A 19871-nucleotide genomic window follows, 5' to 3' on the forward strand; every position below is an offset into this window, starting at 1 on the left:
GGGGAAACATGCAATGTGCTTCAGGCTTCTCCCACTCACATTTTACTAGCCAAAGCAAGGCCAGTGGCCAAACCTGACAATGAGGCAGGGAACTATATCCCTGCCACAGTCCCAAGGCATCAAGCAGAATATATAATCCTCCTTTGGAAGAGCAAATATTTGAAAATATACAAAAATGCCAGGCCTGCGGTCTCTGCGAGTTCTTGGCCTTTCCTATGTTGTGCCAAGATGGCAGCTGCAGCTCCAGGAAACACAACCCTAATTCCACACAGGAAGGAAAAGAAAGGGGGAAAGGGGGGAAAAGATAAACAGGATGAATTGCTGGCTGAGTCTGTCTCCTTTTTTTTTTTTTTTTTCCAAGATTTTTATTTTTAAGCGATCTCCACACCCAGCATGGGGCTCAAACTCACAACCCCAAGATCAAGAGTCTCATGCTCTACTGACTAAGCCAGCCAGGTACCACAAGTGTATCTCCTTTAAAAATTGTGTTGTTCTTTTCTTTTCTTTCCTTTTTTGGGGGGCGGGCAGTCTCTCTTAATGATTTCCACTTACTTTTCATTGGCCACTTCTCTCTGCAAGGAAAGCTGGGGTATGTTATTCAGCCACCACTCCCAAGAATAGAGAGGTTTTGTTAGTAAGGAAGGTCATATGAATATCAGGTGCTCAGCTAGCAGTTTCTGCCACTCCAACAAAAGAGAAACAGCTATAGGTTTTTGGAAGCTGCAAGACAGAATGAAGCAAGTTGACTGATGAAACTCAAAGAGAAACCACAATCTAGAATCTTCTGTGGTTGTTGCAGAGATGCTGGAAACTGATCTACCTAATAGAACACCCTGACATGTTTCTGGGCTCAGAGTCAGCAGCTGGGTTAGAGGGTGGAAGCAAGAAGTGAGCTAAAAAGAGAGAACACATGAACATATTATATGAACTACCCTTAACCCTATCTTACCCATCACCGCCCAGAGAGTCAGCCATCAGCATTTACTCCCATGCGAAACAAAACAAAACCTAAAGATACTGAACAAAATATTTAAGCCCTATTGTGGCCTTTATTTGGAGGCCCCTGCAGCCTGACAGCTGACTTCTTGCCCACCTTACCAGAGCTCTGAATCCAAATGCTATGCAGTAGAAATCTTTGCCTGAAAATAGACACCAGCTCTGGAAACCCACATCAGCTACACAGTCTCTCTGCCTTATATGTGCAAACTGTTTGGCTTACCAGGCAAATGAGGGGCTCCACTGCAGGATCGGGCACAATTGCAGATGATGTTCTTGCAGATGATGCCACACCCAGAGCTGAGCATTAAGTGAAAATCCTACAGGCTGAACCATAGGCCTCCTAACCTGTTGTAGCCATGCAACAAGAACAGGTTGCTATGAAAATGGAACATTCAGAGAACCACAAAAGAGTGTTTACACATTCAAAAATTCTGCCTGCCACAAATATAAATATTAATACTGGGAAGAGGGTGGTAGACTGGGACAGTGCACAGTAAAATCTTCATATTCAAGAGTTAAAAATATAATGTCAACGTCTTCTAAATAGGCAGAGGCTAAATAATAGAAGTAACAACATATATCTAGAGTTGTGAAGATAGCCACAAGAAAAACTTAGTAAAGAAACTGTTTTGTAGGAAAGAAGGAAGGAAAAGAAAGGGAAAGAAAACATTTCCCCTGAGTTGTGGATTCAAAGAGGGGAGGAAACTAGAAGACCATGACTTTCCACTGTAACCTGCTCTGTATTATTTGATCTGTTGCCATGCACATGGACTAAGCATACCTATGCTTTCTGCAACATTATATTTTTACACATTTTTACAACATTATGATTTATACACATCAGTAAATAAAGGACCAATCCATTATTGAAACTGCTATATAGTATTGCAGTATCTAAATATACTGAGTTTATTTATCTACCTTCCTTTAAGATGAGCATCTGAGTCATTTAAAATGTTTCAATGTTAGGAACAATATTGGATCAAAGAGTCCTGTATATGTCCTTGTATACCTATCTCTGGGAAGGAAACTGCACTGGAAGAAATGAGTCTCTTTAACACCAGGAAACTGCTGCACCAATTCTATCCATAATAGATGAAAGTTCTAGGGCTCCACATCCTCACCAACTGACTTTGTCAAGTTTCTTAAATTTTGCCAATCTAATGGGTGTGAAATGACATCTCATTATGATTCTGGTTCCCAGATTATTAGAAAACTTGAGCACCTTCTCATGAGCTTATTGGCAATATGGATTTTCTCTTCATTGATGGCCTGTTTTTCTGGTTTTTGTCTTCCACTAATTGGTAGGCATTTTTTATGAAATCGGATACTAAGGCTTTGTTGGATACATGTGTTGAAAATTCTTCTCTCAATGCCTTGGTGGCTCCGTGGTTGAGCATCTGTCTTTGCCTTGGGTCGTGATCCTGGGGTCCTGGGATCGAGTGCATCAGGGTCTCTGCCTCTCTCGCTCTGTGTCTCTCATGAATAAACAAAAACAAAATCTTAAAGAAAATTCTTCTGTCAGTCTATGATTCACTTATTAAATTTACTTTTTGCTTATTTATTCAATATAAGTTTTACTACATTTTAAATTTAATCAAATACATCAACCCTTTCATTTACATTTATACTTATTTTGTGTTTACAAAATTCCCTCTTACTATGTTATTGTTCTGTCTTCCTCGGGGCACAAAGTAATGCCTCAGTTAATATATAAATAAATATATGAATAAATAAAATTCTTTCCAGGTTATTGGTCTCCAGGACATTACACAAATCCAATTTTCATTTTGTACAAGCACCTTGCTCATATAGGCAAATTTGTATTGCAAAATCGGACTTAAAGACAAATGTTACCGGGGTTGCTGCCATTTATCATAATGAAACCAAGCTGAAGGATGCCTTGCTTTACACATATGGAAGTGTATAATCGGCAGAAATAACTAATTATTCTTCTTCACAAAAGATACACTTGAGAAAGGGAGTTTTAATATATAGCAATATTTAGATTAGAAATCAGAAAGACAATCTTGTTAGTAAGGGCTATAGCAATAGAACAGAGCATGGAGCCTGTTCCTCCAGGAACAGCCCATGGAGTCAAAAATTTTATTAAGCCTCAATGATGGCAGGCCTGTAAGGAGAGTTGTGGAACTTCTTTCTTAGTGACTTAAATGTTCATCAAACAAAAACAAAAACCAATAATGTAAGCAATCATTAGATGTGATGACACAATAAAATTCTCAATGCCAGAGTTATTGCCATGGGTAGCACCAAGTCAATAGCTCCAACACACATGTTTATCAACGACATCCTATTGCTTCTCTTCTTAAGCCTTTGTCTTTCATCTCCTCTCCATTCCCCATGGCCCCATCCTAATGAGGCCTCTTGTCTTCACATCTGGTTTAGTTGAAACGGTCACCTAACTGTTCTTCCAGCCGCTCTCCCATCCTCCTGTGCTAGAGGAAGCTTCCCCCAAATTTGGCTGCTATCAAGTCTCCCTTTTCAAAATTTTCAGTGCATCTTCACTGCACATTATATAAATATGCCATAGAAATGTAGACATAGGGACATCTGGGTGGCTCAGTGGTTGAACATCTGCCTTTGGCTTGGGTCGTGACCCCAGCGTCCTGGGATTGAGTTCTGCATCAAGCTCCCTGCAGGGAGCCTGCTTCCCCCTCTGCCTGTCTCTGCCTCTCAATCTGTGTCTCATGAATAGATGAATAAAATCTTTTAAAAAAAAAAAAAAAAGAAAAGAAAAAGAAAAAGAAATGTAGACATGGTCCCTTTGATGAACATTTAAGTCACTAAAAATTGTCCAAATTGTGGACAGTACCGTTCATAATGTGAATTGTCTAGCCAGGTACTTGGTCACCCATTAGCTTATGTCCCATCATATCCTATGTAAATCCTCTGCTTCCTCTGGGCTGATGATCTGCCCTCTGCCTCTGTTCCTTGTCCTCCTCAACTAAAGGATCCTTCCAAGGACAGCCCAAGACTCACATCCTCCATAGGTTCTTTACTGACTGCTTAGTGATTATTCCCACCTGAAACACTTACCATCTGGGCCATGCAGTTAGCACTTACTGCCTCAAGATGTTTTTATAGATCTCCTGGTTCCCAAAGTAGATGAAAGTGATCTGTGGGCAGGGATGACGTGTCAGAGAGTCTTGGGCAGAAGGGTGGTCCCTGAGGCATCTAGCCCAGTTCCCAACGTATCTGCAGACTGCCATTTAGCCCACAATATATTAACTATCTCCTAGTATATTTATCAATGTCACAAAAAACTCTTAATATTCTCCTGTAGGTTGGGTTATATTTCCCAAATGAAAACAACTCATCATAAAGGAGTAAATAAAATTAATGCAAAGTGGTGTTTTTAGACATTCAGAAGAAATATAAGCCACCTAAAATCTCAGTCCCTCCCGTTCTTTTTTTTTTTTAAAGATTTTACTTATTCATGAGAGACAAAGATTTTATTTATTCATGAGAGACACAGAGAGAGAGAGAGAGAGAGGCAGAGACACAGGCAGAGGGAGAAGCAGGCTCCACGTGGGACTCCACCCTGGGTCTCCAGGATCAGGCCTTGGGCTCAAGGCAGCGCTAAACCGCTGAGTCACCCGGGCTGTCTCCTTCCTGTTCTTTTTAAGTGAAAGCATATTCATCCCTGAAGAATCACACGTTGTAAAACTTCCCTACAGAAGTGATTTACCTGTTCCTCAGACACCCTTTCCTCAAGAGGATGAAGACTTGGAGAAGGGAGGCCAACGTAACAGTAACACGGTGCTTGGCAGAGACTCCTAAGTATGCAGACTGGACTGTCAGAGTCACCTGCTCACACTGCTCGGGTCCTAGCCCCAGAAGGTGGGGCTGAGAATAACTTTGCCCACCACCCTCTATCTATAATTTAGGGAAACTACCACTTGCCACCTTTCATCCACTGGCTCCTTAAAAGTACTGCTTGCTGTAAATGCTTAAGAAAAGAGTGAAAAGGGGTAAAGAAGAAAAGAAAACTCACCACCCAGGGATGACCACTAACACTGTTGTGGAGAACTTGCCGGATACTACGCACACACGGACGCGGGCACACCACCCTGCAGTGGGCGGCTGTGTGGGTCAAGGTTAGCAGCGTGGCCGCAAGGAGCCTGAGTCCAGGTCTGAAACCCAGCCCTACCACTCACTGGCTCGGCTCTGTAACCTGAACAAATTGCTCCCTGCACACATTCTCTCACCTGTAAAGTGAGAATCATAGTATCCATCTCACAGGGTGCCCATGGGCTTAAGTGAGGTGATAGTCATGCGGTGCTTCCACCAGCAAGACGAGTAGAAAGCTTCTTGGAAAATATTGTTTTTACAATTATATGTTTCTCTAGCCTACTTTTTACTTAACATTTTATCATGCTTGTATGTTTTTAATATTCTTTTAAAAATTATTTCTGATGTCTTTTATAACTAATACTCTTTTCTAAATATACTACAATCTACCATTTTCTCCTGTTGTGGGACATCCAGGTTATTTCCTATTTATCTCTATTATATATATAATATTGTGACAATATTCTTAAAACTTCAGTCACACAATCTCTGCTTTCTTACGGATGGAATTCTAACATAGAATTTCTAGAACGATAGGGTATAAACGTTGTTTAATGTTTACATTATCAAACTGCTATCCAAAAAAGACATTCCAAGTTTACTCCTGCCAGTCCTGTGTGTGTGGCCTCTATGTCTGTGATAGTGTTTTAGTGTTACCTCTTTTTTTCCTTTTTTTGCTATTCAGGAAAAAGAATATTTTTATTTAATTTAATCTTGATTCTCATTACTAATGTAGCCAAACTTCAATGATTATTATTGGACACGTGTATTTCTTCTTTTGGGAATATTCTATTCATGTCCCAATTTTCTGGTGTTATGTTTGGGTGTTTTTTTTTTTTTTTTTTTTTGGCTGAATTATAGAGGGTTTTTTCATATTAATTTTAAAGTGCTCTTTATATATTAAGAATTTAATTTTTCTGTCACATTTTATTTTTTTCCAGTTTACTTTATGGCTTATGGTTTTCATTTTCTCATTAACTCAGCACATGGTTACTGAGAGCCTGCTATGTGCCAGGCACTGTTGTCGGTGCTAGGGTTTCAGCAGGGAGCAAAGTCGACCAAAATCTCTGTCCTTGGAGAGCTTACATGTTAGTGGGGGCTTCTAGTTGAGAGTGTAATTGCAGTCAACAGAACCATCTAATTCCTGGAATGCCTGTCTTACAGTTTTATAAGTACCTATTTCTTAGACATAATTAGCCTATTAATGTCGCCTTCCTTTCAGAAAACCATTATACCCACATGAATACAGAGGAAGAGAGGACCCCCCGGCGCTTAGCCTGATAGAGAAAATTAGATAGTATTTTCAAACAAGTATGACTGAAATGGCACCCATGGACTTTCAAATGGGACTTGGGGCATCAACAGCACACCTGGTGGTTCTTTCTTTTTTTTTTCCTTTCGCACAGGTACCTCACTTGTACATTGCATAGTTGGGGGCAAGAGAAGCAGAGGAGCGTGAGTGAGGGGGATGAGAAGAGAGTAGTCTGGGGTCCTGAGATGGCTCAGGCTGTCATAACAAAAGTACCACAGACTGGGTAGCTTATACACAGTAATGACTTATTTCTCACAGTTCCAGAGGCTGGAGGTCTCAGATCAGGGTGCTAATATGATCAGGTTTGGGTGAGAGCCTTCTTCTGAATTGTAGACCACTGACCTCTTATATCTTCAGATGGTGGGAAAAGACTGAGCCAGCTCTCTGGCCTCTTCTTAAAAGGGCACTAATCTTATTATTCATAAGGGCTCATCCAAATGCCTCCCAAAGGCCTCCCCTCCAAACACCATCACACTGGAGATTAGATTTGAAACTGTGAATCTGTAGGGAACATGAACAAGTTCCATATGTAGAGGGCACTGTGCCAGGAATGCCTTTATAGATGTGCCACCACCGTTCAGAGATCCTCATCCCTTAACGGATGCACAGGAGAGCTATGGGACCTGCAATGGGAGCAAAATTGCCTCGTCAGCAATCTCTGTGCCCAGGTGACTCAAGGACCAGATGAATGACCACCCTCTGAAGTGTTAGCCCTTGGAAACACCTCCAGGAAAGCAGACAGACAAGACAGAGAGAATCCTGAATTAACTGAGATTATGGTTTTGGCAGCAGCAGAATAGGAATGAAAATAAGAACTGACTGGAATTATAGAAAGTTCTATTTCTTATACATCTTAAAGATCTCACTCTGTTTTTAAGAGGAATCACAAAAGAAGAGATCATTATTTAAACACTTAAATAAGAATTCCCACAGAAGAGATCATTATTTAAACACTTAAATAAGAATTCCCACAGTTCTTAAACTGAAAATGCAAATGGAAAATTCTGCTAAAGGACCATAATTTTAGTTTAATTTTTACAAATGCAGTTCCGGAAAAAAAAAGAAAAAAGAAAAAAGAAAAAAAAACGTTCCAAGATGTACAAGGTGAAGGTCATCAATTTCTTCCTCACTATTGGCCACGCACAAGGAACACATACATAAATAGTCCTACAGAGTCAGGATAAACGTCATGGACGCGGAAAGTTGCCCAGCACAGGTGAATCTCCTGACAACAGCATCTCCAGATGGTCCTCCTCAGAAGATTCCTCCCTCACCTCACCTCCTTGCTCAGGCTCAGCCACGGGCTCCCATTTGCCCCTTTTGGTGATGATACTCAGCTGTCCTCCTCCATGAAGCAGAGCTAGCTCTCGCTCGGAGGAAATAAGTAAAACATTGGTCATGGAACCCAGATTCGAAAGAAGGGTTCAGAAAAGATGTTCAATCATTCGGGAACTGCAAATCAAAACCACAAGGAGATACCACTTCACACCCAATGAGAATATTAAAAAACAAAAAAAGGAAGGAAGGTTGGTGAGGATGTGGAGAAATAGAAACCCTTGCTAGTGTGAGTGTAAAATGGGGCGGTTGTTGTGGAAAAAGGTATGGTGGCTCCTCAGAAAACTTTAAAACAGGATTATCTTAGTTATACTTCTGGGGATACACTCAAAAGAACCGAGGGTAAGGTCTCAAAGAGATATTTGCACATCCGTGATCACTGCGGCATTATTTACAACTGAAATGTGGAAGCCACCCAAGTGTCCACTGACACATGAATGGGTAAAGAAAATGTGGGGTAGTCGTACAATGGAATACGATTCAGCCTTAGAAAAGAATGCGATTCTGGGCAGCCCGGGTGGCCCAGCGGTTTAGCGCCACCTTCGGTCCAGGGCGTGACCCTGGAGACCGAGGATCGAGTCCCACGTCGGGCTCACTGTGTGGAGCCTGCTTCTCCCTCTGCTTGTGTCTCTGACTCTCTGCGTCTCAGTAAATAAATACAATCTTTGAGAAAAGAATGAGATTCTGACACGTGCTACAACACGGATGAGCTCCAAAGACATCATGCTGAGTGAAATAAGCCAGTCACAAAAGGACAAACGCCAAACGCCCGCCATCTGATTCCACTCCCATGAGATACCTGGAACAGTCCAATTCACAGAGCCAGGAAGCAGAAGGGTCTGGGGGAAGAGGGGACCATGGGCTTAGTGTTTGGTGGGTACAGAGCCTCCTTGTGGAAGACGACCGGGTTCTGCAGATGGAGGGTGGAGATGGCTGCACAGCAATTTAGAGGTCCTTAATGACAGGGAACTGCGCGCTTTTAAATAGGGGGTAAGAGGAAGAACTAGGAGGAGGGCTGGGTCCGGGGTCACATCCGACGACACACGGAGCACAAGGCCGGGGTCTCCCACGTGGACAGCTAGAGCGAGTGTCCCATTCTCAGGGCGAGGAGGAGGAGCGCGGCGACGGGGCTGTCCAGGAGAACACGTGAGGCCGGGACGTGCTTTCCCGGCCCCGTCGCCCCGGTGGGGTGACCCGGGGTGGCCCGGGGGGTGTGGCAGCCGCCGCGGCCCCTGCCGCCTCCTGCTGGAGTACTGCGGCCACCGCACCCCGGACTCCAGGGGCTCAATTCACAAGTCGGGGCGGGGGGCCGCCTTCGGGGGCCAGATCGAACTCAAAGGCACGAAGCCCCTTCTGAGGCCCCCTAAACCCCGCGTTACCAACCGAGGCCACGTTCCCTCAGGGCGGGCGGAAGCTGGTTTCTTCGGAGGGGGCAGAATCTCACCTTTTTCTTTCAGGGCCAGGCACAAGTGCACGTTCGGCAAATTCCGAGACACGGTAGGTCTGTGGAATTAAAATCTGGCAGTGAGGGGTTGAGGGCGGGGGGCCCACACGAACGTGGAGAAACAACCCCACCGTTTGGGCCCCGACGCGCGCTCCGAGCCCCACCCCCAAGCCGCCCGGCCCTCGGCTCGTGCTCCCAGGCCTGACCCGACCGCCTCCGGGGAGCCGGGCTGCCCGCCGGGGTCCGACGCGCGGCGGTGCCCCCACGCGGCCCGCGCACGCGCGCACGGTGCGCCCCCTCGGCGCCCCAAGGCCCGGCGCGGGAAGGCGACCGGCTCGCGCCCCAGCGTCCCCGCGACACGGCCCCGGCGCCCCGCGCGGCCGCGGACTCGGCCTGACCCCCGCGGGCCACGTCAAGGCGCTGGGCCCCTCCCGCCGCCGCGGCTGCCGCCGCCGCCCCCGCGCGCGCCCCCGCGCGCTCCTCCGCAGAGCCGGCGCGCGGCGCCCTGGGCGGCCGCGGAAATCTGTATACACCGCGCGGCAGGGCGAGCAGCCGGGTCTCTGTGGCGCAATCGGTTAGCGCGTTCGGCTGTTAACCGAAAGGTTGGTGGTTCGAGCCCACCCAGGGACGGCGGCCTCATTTTCCTGAGACGGATTCGTTTTAGAACAGCAACCGTGAGATTTTCCATGGGAGTGCAACGCCGCTGTCCTTCTGGGACGGAGGCGACCGCGTCCTCTCGGTAGTTGTTGCTCAGCGGGAGTGGGGCGAAGAGCGACTCCGCTTCCGGGCCGGCCCGGGGGGGGGGGGGGGGGGGGCCCTGGGACCTCGGCCCCACCGTGTGCCCCGGGAGTGCGCGCACCGTGGGGAGACAGGCCTGCCCAAAGCTCCTGCTTCAACAGCGCTAATTGTAATGGAAGGGGAAGAAACTGCCCCTTGACAAGTGAGTGACTAAGTGCCCCTGGTTTCTTCCCGGAGAATCTGACGCCGTCAGAAAGCCAGTGTCCCTCGATGTTGCCTTACCTACTACCCAAAGGAGCGGAGGAGCTGTTCCATGAGAATATGGAAGGGGAGTCACCTAAAAGCATGTGGAGGCAAAATCAGCCTGGGCAGCTGTCCGCTGAATGAAGCTCTGTTACGGCTCCTGGACAATGGACTTGAACCCAGACGAAGGTGTTCATGTTTGCTTTAGCCTCGCTGACAGAATTTTCCCTGAAATTAAACTCGGTTAGAAATTGTTTGTATGGGTTCCTGTTAAAGGGGTTTTTGAATGTAGTTTCAACTCTAGTCTCACAGAAGACACAGATATTTTTCAAGCAGATGGTTCACATGAGACTTTCTATAAAGATAGAGAATCACGTGATATAACACGATAACGTGATGATAGAATTCCTTTCTGCCAAGATTGAGGTTAGGGGGTGCGTGCTTTGTCTCTGGGATGTACTTTTCATGGGTAGAATTTAGAGACCTGGAGGAGGGAATAGTGAAACTGCCTCACTCTGCTGTCCTTTAGGGAATGCCTTGGCAAATGCTGGCTGGTAAATATTCATCAAATAATTGTTGATAATAAAATGTCCTCTGTTGCCTAGTTAGGAGCCCTAAAAAAAAAAAAAAAAAAAGGAGAGAGAGACACAGTGTTGCAGTTGTAGAATTTTAGACAGAGTAAAGGGTAGCCCAGGAAAATATCTTAGGTAGGGGCCTCTCCGATGCTGAAAATTCTAAACTTTCCACTCCTACTTAAGGATAGCTTACAGTGGAAACATGAAAATGAGAGAAAATTAGGTCACAAGATCATTTATAAACTGCTCAAATCTAGTCTAACATTTCAAGATGAAGAAGGCATAATATCTCTAGTACTTAAATTATGGGGACTTAGGAAGCACAACCCTCCACTTTAAGCTGAGCGTATTTATACTAGGTTGTAAGCTCCTTGAGGGAAGAGACCATTTTCTGTTATTAATGACCACTTTAGGTTCCAAACTATTTCCTTAAGATGCAGTTCAATTTTTCTTAAGCTTAGCACACAAGGCCTTTCCCCTACCATGTTCCTGCTTGAAACCTTCTAGTAAGTTATATACATTTACCAGGAGCTTTAATGGCCCATGCTGCCTTGTACCCCCAGATGTCTTTACCTTTGCCCACCTCCTCTGTACTTACCTGGTAACATCTCCTGAGGAGTTAGCTTCTCAGGGAAGCCTCCCCTGACGCTGCCTCTGATGTAGGTGCCCCTTCTCTATGTATCCATTACAAGACCCTGAAACCAGGGAGTTACTTGTCACCTACACTTACTAGCTTACAAACCCCTGGAGTGTAGTGACTACGTCTTAATTACATTGTTTGCTCATATAGCACAGGCCTGTAACATAGCACATGCTCAGGACAGAAACATTCTCTGTCTTCTCGGAGTCTGTGATTAACAGATGGACAGTCAGATAAAGATGCATATGATGAAGTGTCAGTACAAGGGCCACACAATGTTTCCAGGTAGTAAAGGAAGAAGTCAACATAGGCTGGATTGTCTCTTCACGGAGGATCTGAAAGAACCTGGAAAGATCTGGATAGGCCAGAAGGCAGGGGAGGGCTATTTAAAGCTGGCAAAATTTGGAGGCAAAATGGGGGTGGGTAGATGAGCATAACCAGAATATAGAACAAATGTACTTAAATAGAGTGCACTGAAAATGTTCTTAGCTTGTGGAAGGGCCCTGAAGACCAAGGGATGAGGATAGACTTTACCCTATATAGCAAGGGAGTAATCGTTCAAGGTTTCTGTTTTAGGACATAAAGAAATTTATTTTAGATGGTTGGTCTGGCAACAGAATAGGAGAAATAAGAGATCAGAGAACAGATAAGAGGCAGTTATATTTCAAAGGAAATATCATCCTCCTAGAAAAGAAGGACATAATTCCATGGAAGATTGGGTAAGTTTTAGGGACTGAAACAGGAAGGAAGTAGGAAGGGTGATGCCTACATTTAGAGCCTGGGTACCCCCAGGAAATGGGGATAGTGGTGTTGCTTGATACTGCGAATTTGGAGGGGTCTTAAAGAAGTCTTGAAATTAGAGAAATTATCAATTGCCCATACTTTTAGCTTACCTTACTTGTGGCTGATTCTTCACCTTGGAGTTCATCTAAAATATAGTCCTAGACTCAACCTTCATTTTTTTTTTTAAGTTTCATTTCATTTTAAGTTAAAGTTCATTTACTTAAGGTAAACTTCCTAAGAGACTACTTTAGGGGTCCACAGAGCCCTGTGGAAATCTGAATGGGAAACTAAGGATCCTCTCCCCCAGAATATTCGCAGAAGAAAGTTTATTTACAGTGTCCAAGAGTGTCACAGCATCTGAAAGAGATTTCTAGCCGCTCGATTTTGAAGGCCCGGCTTTGTATTGTATTTATTCGATTTGTATTCTAGTTACTGGTCAAGGTACTTTACCAGTACTTTACCAGTTACTGGCAAAGTATGTCAAATCCAGAGTGTTTGGTATGGAAAATTACTAACCTGAAGATTTTAAGGTAATACAAAGAACTAGAATAGTCTAATACTATTGACAAGCCACAAAAAAACCAAATTTTTTCTTTTTCTGAACAGTTAAGTAGATAGATATGTAAAATTAATAATAAACGACTTGAGACAACAAAAGCTGCTTTGGAATTTTAACACTTAATATCTCATTGTTATAATCTGGAATGACAGGATGCAAAGGGCTTTACTATATTGATCCATTCAGGGTCACTTCTGTAGGGATTTACAGCGGCAACAGTTTCTAATTTGTATTTCTTTCCTTGCAACTTACTTAATGACAACCAGAAAACTGCCATATTTCATTACCCCGTTCTAGGAATTGAGCCACTTTTCACTTTTTTTTTTTTTTTTTTTTTTTTAGTAAAAACAGAAATTATTGTCTGTCATAGAGGACTCAAACTAGTTATTCCCAAAGATAAAGTGACAAAGTAAATCAAATACACACTTTAAGGAGATCTTCAACTACCTTAGTAATAAACTGAGAAGTAGACTCTTCTAGATAACCATATGGATGTGTGAGCATAATGGTAGTTTATTTAACAGAGCAACATATTCACGTGTACAAGATTATAGGGTAGTCTGATCATTGGAATTCACTCCTAATAAATACTACATAGGTGAAAATCTACACTGGATAGGACTCAACAAAGAACTGAAGTTTGAAATATAGAATTTCTCCACTAATTACCAAGCACGGAGATTCTTTGCATAGTCAGGGACATCAGTTTACAACTGCAAATGTTTTGACACCCTGCTGAATTGACCTGGTTTACATTGCCTTAGGCCTGGGAGAGCATGAAATATCTAGTGTATTGTAGAGACACTTGAACCTCCTCAGCATATTTAGATCATCTCTGTCCCCAAGCCCAAGAGAAAGGCTATCATAAAGACAAGACTGGCAAGAAGGGTGCTTTACCAAGCTATTACGTACCTGCAATAACCAAATAGAAAATGAATTTTCATTTTGAGATCTGAAGTATTTCATAGGAGCTCCTTTTCTCTTGATGACCTCTTGCTTCTGTGGTTGTAAACTCCTGATTACTGTATTTTAAACTTCTCCAGTACTAGATGTATTGTCACTTTAGCACTTGTGCTATGTTGCAGACATTGATAAGCCCCTTTTCATGGATCTGCTCTAAATAGAAGCATCCTCATGTGCCATTCAGCCCCCCTTGCCTCTTCTGTAGCTTCCTGAGGGAACACTGGTTGGGGGAAAAGGGGTACAGAGCTCCTGGTGCTCAAAAGCAGGAGAGTCAGGAAGATAGTCACAGAATAAGCTCGGTGAGGAGGCCTGTTTCAAAGCCAATCAACTATACTATGAGTGGTTCTTTACAGGTACCCACAGGAGGAATTGCCTCTGCAAACTGCTCAGAATGAAGTCACTAGTTTAACGTGACTTCTTTGGGATGCTTTCTCTAATCCACCAGATGGATCCCATCCTTCCTCCTCTTCCTCTTCTGCCATAACACATACTGATTTATGTTTTCTGGCCCCCAGCCTCTATTTTTAGAGAAGTCAGTTCATTTTGTGTTGCTTGCATTTGTGGTGCTCAGCAAAACTCTAAGTTAACTGAACTTGTTGCAGCTTTGCAGAGTGGCAGTATCGTAGCCAATGAGGTTCATCCAAGGCGTGATTATTGCTAACTGAAACTGAATTTGTTGCAGTAATCATTTCACCATATAAGTCAAACCATTATGCTGTCTGTATGCAGTGATGTATGTCAGTTATATATCCCAGTACAACTGGAAGCAAACAAAAATAGAACCAAACTCCTTTAAATCATATCTTCTACTTTTCATACAGTGTTTCTGATTTGTGGATTGTTATTGCGATAATGTTAACTCAAAGGAAAAACAGCTAAAATTTAGGAGACTTTCCTCCCAGTCTATTTTCTTCTGGAAATCTGGGATTTATACTCTTTAATTGGCATTCTGTAACTAAGCACCAATTTTTTTTTCCTACATAACCTCAACTTACTACAGGAATTAAACATTTGTTAAATTTAATAGGAAAGGTGAATGGTTTATTTTGTATGGTTAAAGAACAGTAAGGTTGATTCAGTAAATGGTGTTCAAACAAATTTACTGTCAGGGGAGAAAAAGAAACCTCAGTGTAACACACCACAATACATTCGAAAAGAATGAAAGATTCATGACCAAAAAAAGAAAAGAAACCTAGTTTCATCAGAAGATTATATGTATAGGGGGAATCCCTGGGTGGCTCAGCAGTTTGGTGTCTGCCTTTGGCCCCGGGCGTGATCCTGGAGTCCCGGGATCGAGTCCCGTGTCGGGCTCCCTGCATGGAGCCTGCTTCTCCCTCCTCCTGTGTCTCTGCCTCTCTCTTTCTCTATCTATCATGAATAAATAAATAAATAAATCTTAAAAAAGGAAGATAGATGTATATATTTATATATTTTGGGGGTGGAAATGACCTTCCTAAAACATGACACCAAAAGCAAAGGATTATAAAATAATGTAAAATTTGTTAAACCATTAAAAATGGTCAACTAGAAACCAAAATTGCCACACAGCAGAGAAAAGTTTAAACCCTTTAAAGAACAGATATGAATTATTAAGACTCCAATTCAACCACCAAAGGTTGGAAGGGAGGCCCACAGAGCTCTTCATACTCCTTCGCATACCTTTCTCCCAGTCTCCCTCTTCAAAAAACCCCCCTCTCAAGAGGGATGCTGCAATTAGAACTCATGGTCCTCCCAATCTCCCCTCCCAGAGAGATCTTATCATAACCTACACTCTGTTTATCTGTCACCCTGTGAACTCTAAGCCTCCCGGGACATTAAAGCTTTAGATCTCATCTCTCCCAACCTTCCACTCCTATCCAGCACTTTACCCACCCCCAGTGTCCTCTGGGATGCATGGTCTGTCACTGATAGGCCTTCCTGTGTCCTCAACTTCCTAAATGCTTTTCTTCTCTGCCCTATGCTAATGAACTCTGAACATCTGCTGAAGAAACAGCTCCCCCAACAGCCCTGTCAAGTGGTGGCTGTCCTGTGTTCCTGGCTCCTCATGGCTTTTTCAACCACTGTTCCCCTATCTTCATTATAACCCTTCAGTGCCTTTGAAGCACAAACCATTTGACTAAACCACCCACACTGCTCCTTTTGCTATCATTGCCCATTTTCATGACATTCTGTCTTTTCTTGAGGATTTTAGCTCCTGGCTTACTGCATATTTCTTTCTACCAGGACTCCTGCTGTCATTTAAATGAATTTGCCTTCCATAAAGACTATCTATAAACCACCCTGGCCTCTTGATTCTTTTATCTACTCACTTTTCATGGACTTCTCACCCAACCTTGGCCATCCACTTCCCTTGTTTATTTCAGGACTTGCATCACCAATAACTGCACTGTTCCCCAAAACTCAGTTTCAAGCACACTACTTTCTCACCAGCTTACTTGCTCCACTAATCTCACCCTGGCATTCTTTGAATCCACCTCCAATCCAGGGATCCGCCACCACTTTTTAAATGATCATCTGTCCTATGTCCTACATCCTTCCTTACCCATCACTATAATTATTTTCCTTTCGTAAAACCTTAATTCCTTTTCTCCTCTGTCCCATTTGCCTGGCAATACCTCTAACCTTGGATGAATCCAACTTCCCACCTACTCTAATTGGAGAAAAAAATAAACCATCTTGGCCCATCTCAGTTAAATTTATGGTCATAAACCTCTGGTGGGTTCTCAACACTGTCTAGCAAGCCTACTGCTATGTCCCTGTTCAATTAGCCCTCAAGACTAAAAATTCTAACCTCTTCTCCTCAATTTTCAACTTCTCCCCTCATACTCTCAGCTGGTAATTTTACTATGTCCCTGAGAAAATAAAAATGTGACCTTTCTCATCTCTAATCACCACATCTCCTAATATCTGTATCCATATACTTTGTCTTCCGTAGTATTAAAATGGATAAACTCTTCTAGTTCCTAGGAGATCACACCTCCTCTGACATCCTGGAGCTCAGCCCTGGGGAAATTTACTCCTGCAACTGTCCCTCCTCTCATCTACAACATCTATGGACGCTTTGGGTCCACACACACACATATTATGACATCCCCCACCTTAGAAACATTAACAAAAACCTAGATCCCACATTCTCTCACCAAGCACCAGGTGAATGTTTCAAAATGGTAGGTCTCTACCTGCACTTTCTTACCACCCCTTCTCTCTTGGGACCACTCACATTTCTTGTCCCAGCTTCACTGAACTGTCCTCGCCAAGTTACCAAGGACTTCCCAACTACCAAAGCCAATGTTTAATTGGACACCACACTTATCTGGTCTTCCTCCCATGGCCCCTCTTGTTCCCCAGAGCTATTTTAAGTCCTTAAGTGACCCCATCCTTTATTGTGACATTAAATACGACTCATGCATTCACAGTTCCTGAGAATCTCTAGTGTCCACTTCTCCTGAGTCAGAGTTGCAGATCCATCTTCCTATTAAAATGTCTCCATGTGCAAGTCTAATAGTAAACTTACATATCCAAGATTGAATGCTTTCCTTTTTTTCCTGCCCAGTCTGTCCTGTCTCAGTAAACGGCATGACCCACCTGCTCAAGCAACAAAATCTAAGGTTCCTCTTTCTGCCCCATATCCAACCCATCAACACATCCTGTTGGTTCTACTTTTGAAATGCAACAGTAATCCAGCTGCTTTTAAACACCTCCACAGCTATCACCCTAAACTCTGGGGAGGCTGTTAACAGACTACTGCTTCAATTCCTACTGGTTGTAGTCATTGTCCACACTTCAGTGATCCTTTCAGAACTGATACTAGATCTCGTTATGCCCTTATTGAAACCTCTCAATGGCTTCCATTATTCTCATGCATAGACAAGGTCTTCACTATGGCCCACAAAACCATACAAAAGCTGGCTTCTGTCATCAGCCTTAATCTCATTTTTTCCCTTTCTTACTCTGCTCAACCATAATGGCTTTTCCCTCTCCTCAATCATGCTAAGGACCCTCACTCCTCAGGACTTTTGTTATTCCTGGAATTCCCTCCCCCTACAGTCACATGTCCAACTCCCCAACTTCGTTAAAGTCCCTGCTCAAATGACACCCATCTCCAAGAAACTTTCCAAGTGCACTCAGTCTAAGGACTCTCTCATGCTCTCATTCGCCATTTTCCTCCATAGTATTTAGTACTGGTGTTATCTAGTCAAACCTCATTACTCAGATTCTGTATTTGATTTTGCCTACTTGCTAAGATTTAGAACCTTAAAAATCAACACAGGGGCACCTGGGTGGCACAGTAGGTTGGACTTCTGACTCTGGGTTTTGGCCGAGGTCCTGACCTCAGGGTTGTGAGAGGAGGCCCTATGCTGGGCTTTATGCAAAGCATGGAGTCTGCTTGAGACTCACTCTGCCCCTCACCACCCCTGCTCTCTAACAATCTTTACAAAAAACAAAACAAAAAACCAACACACAATGCTTTTGTGGTCATTATGGATACCCACAGTCGCCAACATGTGTGACCCCAGTTGAGGTCTAAAATCTTAACACCCTACCTTTTTGACTCCACTCTCATACTGCAAATACATGTTATTTTAATGTAGATCTAGCACATCTTTTGCCTTTTATTTGCCTTTTATTTGCCTTTTGTTGGTGATTTCACTGTTTAAATGGCCCCCAACTGTAAAGTGCTGTCTGGTATTCCTAAACACAAGATAGGTGTGGCATGCCTTACAGAAGAAATTCATGTGTTAGATAAGCTTCATTCAGGCATGACTTATAGTGCCTGTATTGGTTTTGTATTCAATGGGAATAAACCAATTAACGTATACTACACAAGGTCTTTAAACAGAAGCACACAAAATACAAAGATATGTGTTGATCACCTGACAATAATGTTGTGACCAGAAGCTCACAGGAACCTTTTATTTCCCCCTAGGAATAATGGGTTCATCTTTCATGTTCATGGAATGCTCATGGAAACTTTATAGAACAGAACCACCACAAGTAAGAATCAACTGTATCTCCTATGACCACTTAACATTATATATTTATTTCCTTGTTTAGAAAGAAGGCAAGTTCCTCTACTAGGCAGGAATACATATTTTTTTGACTGCTTGATCTCTGAAGTTTACAATACTGCTTGGCATTTAGCAGAAATCTAGAAATAATTAATAACAAGGATGAACAAGCAATTCTTCAGAGAAACTCAACTGGCCAATAAAGCTATAGAAAAAGTTACTTCACCAGTAATCACGGAAATGTAAATAAAAGCAGCTAAGATTTTTTTCACCCTCAATGCTACTACTTGGTGGTCAAGGTTCAGGAAAGTCAGTCATGCAATCACTAATACTTTAAAATGCATATCCATTGACCCAGGGATTCCACTCCTAAAAAATAAGACCTGGGTCTGCACAAAAAGTTAACAAGAGTAACTGCTGTGGCACAATTAATAGCAAAATGGTACAAATCACCTCAAAATCTAAGGACTGGTGAAACAATAATTCATACAACATAATTCATACAACATAATAATTCATACAACATTCATAGCTATCCAAAAGCTGTCAAAACCATAAGATGGAAAAGTGCTCATTAAACATTAAAAAGATCTTACAAATAGGTACGATATAATTTCTTTAAAGTCTATAAGCATAAAAATATGAAAATGCTTGTAAGTAGTTACCACTTAAAGTAGTGGTAAAGTAGCTAAAGTAGCTACCATTAAGATGGATGATCCAAAATCTCCATACTTCTATTTGCCCAGTTTCTCCTGACAATAAACATGCAGTACTTTTGTAATCAGAAAACAGGGAATGGAAGGGAGAACTGAGAATAAATTGGACAAATCAATCATGAAGTGCGGAGTCCCTAACAGAGTAGTCTATTCCAAGACTGCTACCCTTAAAACTTTAGTAACAACTCCTACTAACTCAAATCACTATAGCAGGGTGTGAAGTACCCGAACTTTAAATGAAAACTGACCAGTGGAACACGTACTTCTAACCGTTATAGTAATCACACTCCTCAATCCCAGCTCTACAATCTACTAAGCTTTGTTCTGTTTATGTTAAATGCGATAAAAGTATCTCACTCAGAGAAATGTTGAGGTTTAAATGAATTAGTGTTTCATATAAAACAGAACCCAACTTATATAGCAAGTCTCATAATCATCTGATTACCTCCCTGAACTGTTGCTT

The 19871-nt window shown here is 42.8% G+C and overlaps 2 long non-coding RNA genes, 1 other non-coding gene and 1 pseudogene across 3 annotated transcripts; 3 read left to right on the top strand and 1 right to left on the bottom strand.

The window, feature by feature from the left end:
* Positions 1-310: 310 nt before the first annotated feature.
* LOC140615745 (uncharacterized) lies at positions 311-9433 on the bottom strand. The gene is made up of 3 exons (XR_012016227.1): positions 9183-9433; positions 4057-4136; positions 311-2475 (listed from the first exon to the last, which is right to left on the bottom strand). It is a non-coding gene; the product is annotated as an uncharacterized lncRNA (long non-coding RNA).
* Positions 9434-9636: 203 nt separating this feature from the next.
* On the top strand, positions 9637-10419 carry LOC140615744 (uncharacterized). Its single transcript, XR_012016226.1, has 2 exons — positions 9637-9921; positions 10158-10419. It is a non-coding gene; the product is annotated as an uncharacterized lncRNA (long non-coding RNA).
* TRNAN-GUU (transfer RNA asparagine (anticodon GUU)) lies at positions 9739-9812 on the top strand. Its single transcript has one exon. It is a non-coding gene; the product is annotated as a tRNA-Asn (tRNA).
* A 3864-nt stretch (positions 10420-14283) lies between the features above and the next one.
* LOC140616668 (U4 spliceosomal RNA) lies at positions 14284-14358 on the top strand (annotated as a pseudogene).
* Positions 14359-19871: the final 5513 nt, after the last annotated feature.

The sequence above is a fragment of the Canis lupus genome, chromosome 24 (genome assembly GCF_048164855.1).
Source record: "Canis lupus baileyi chromosome 24, mCanLup2.hap1, whole genome shotgun sequence".
In the NCBI taxonomy this organism is placed as follows: Eukaryota; Metazoa; Chordata; class Mammalia; order Carnivora; family Canidae; genus Canis; species Canis lupus.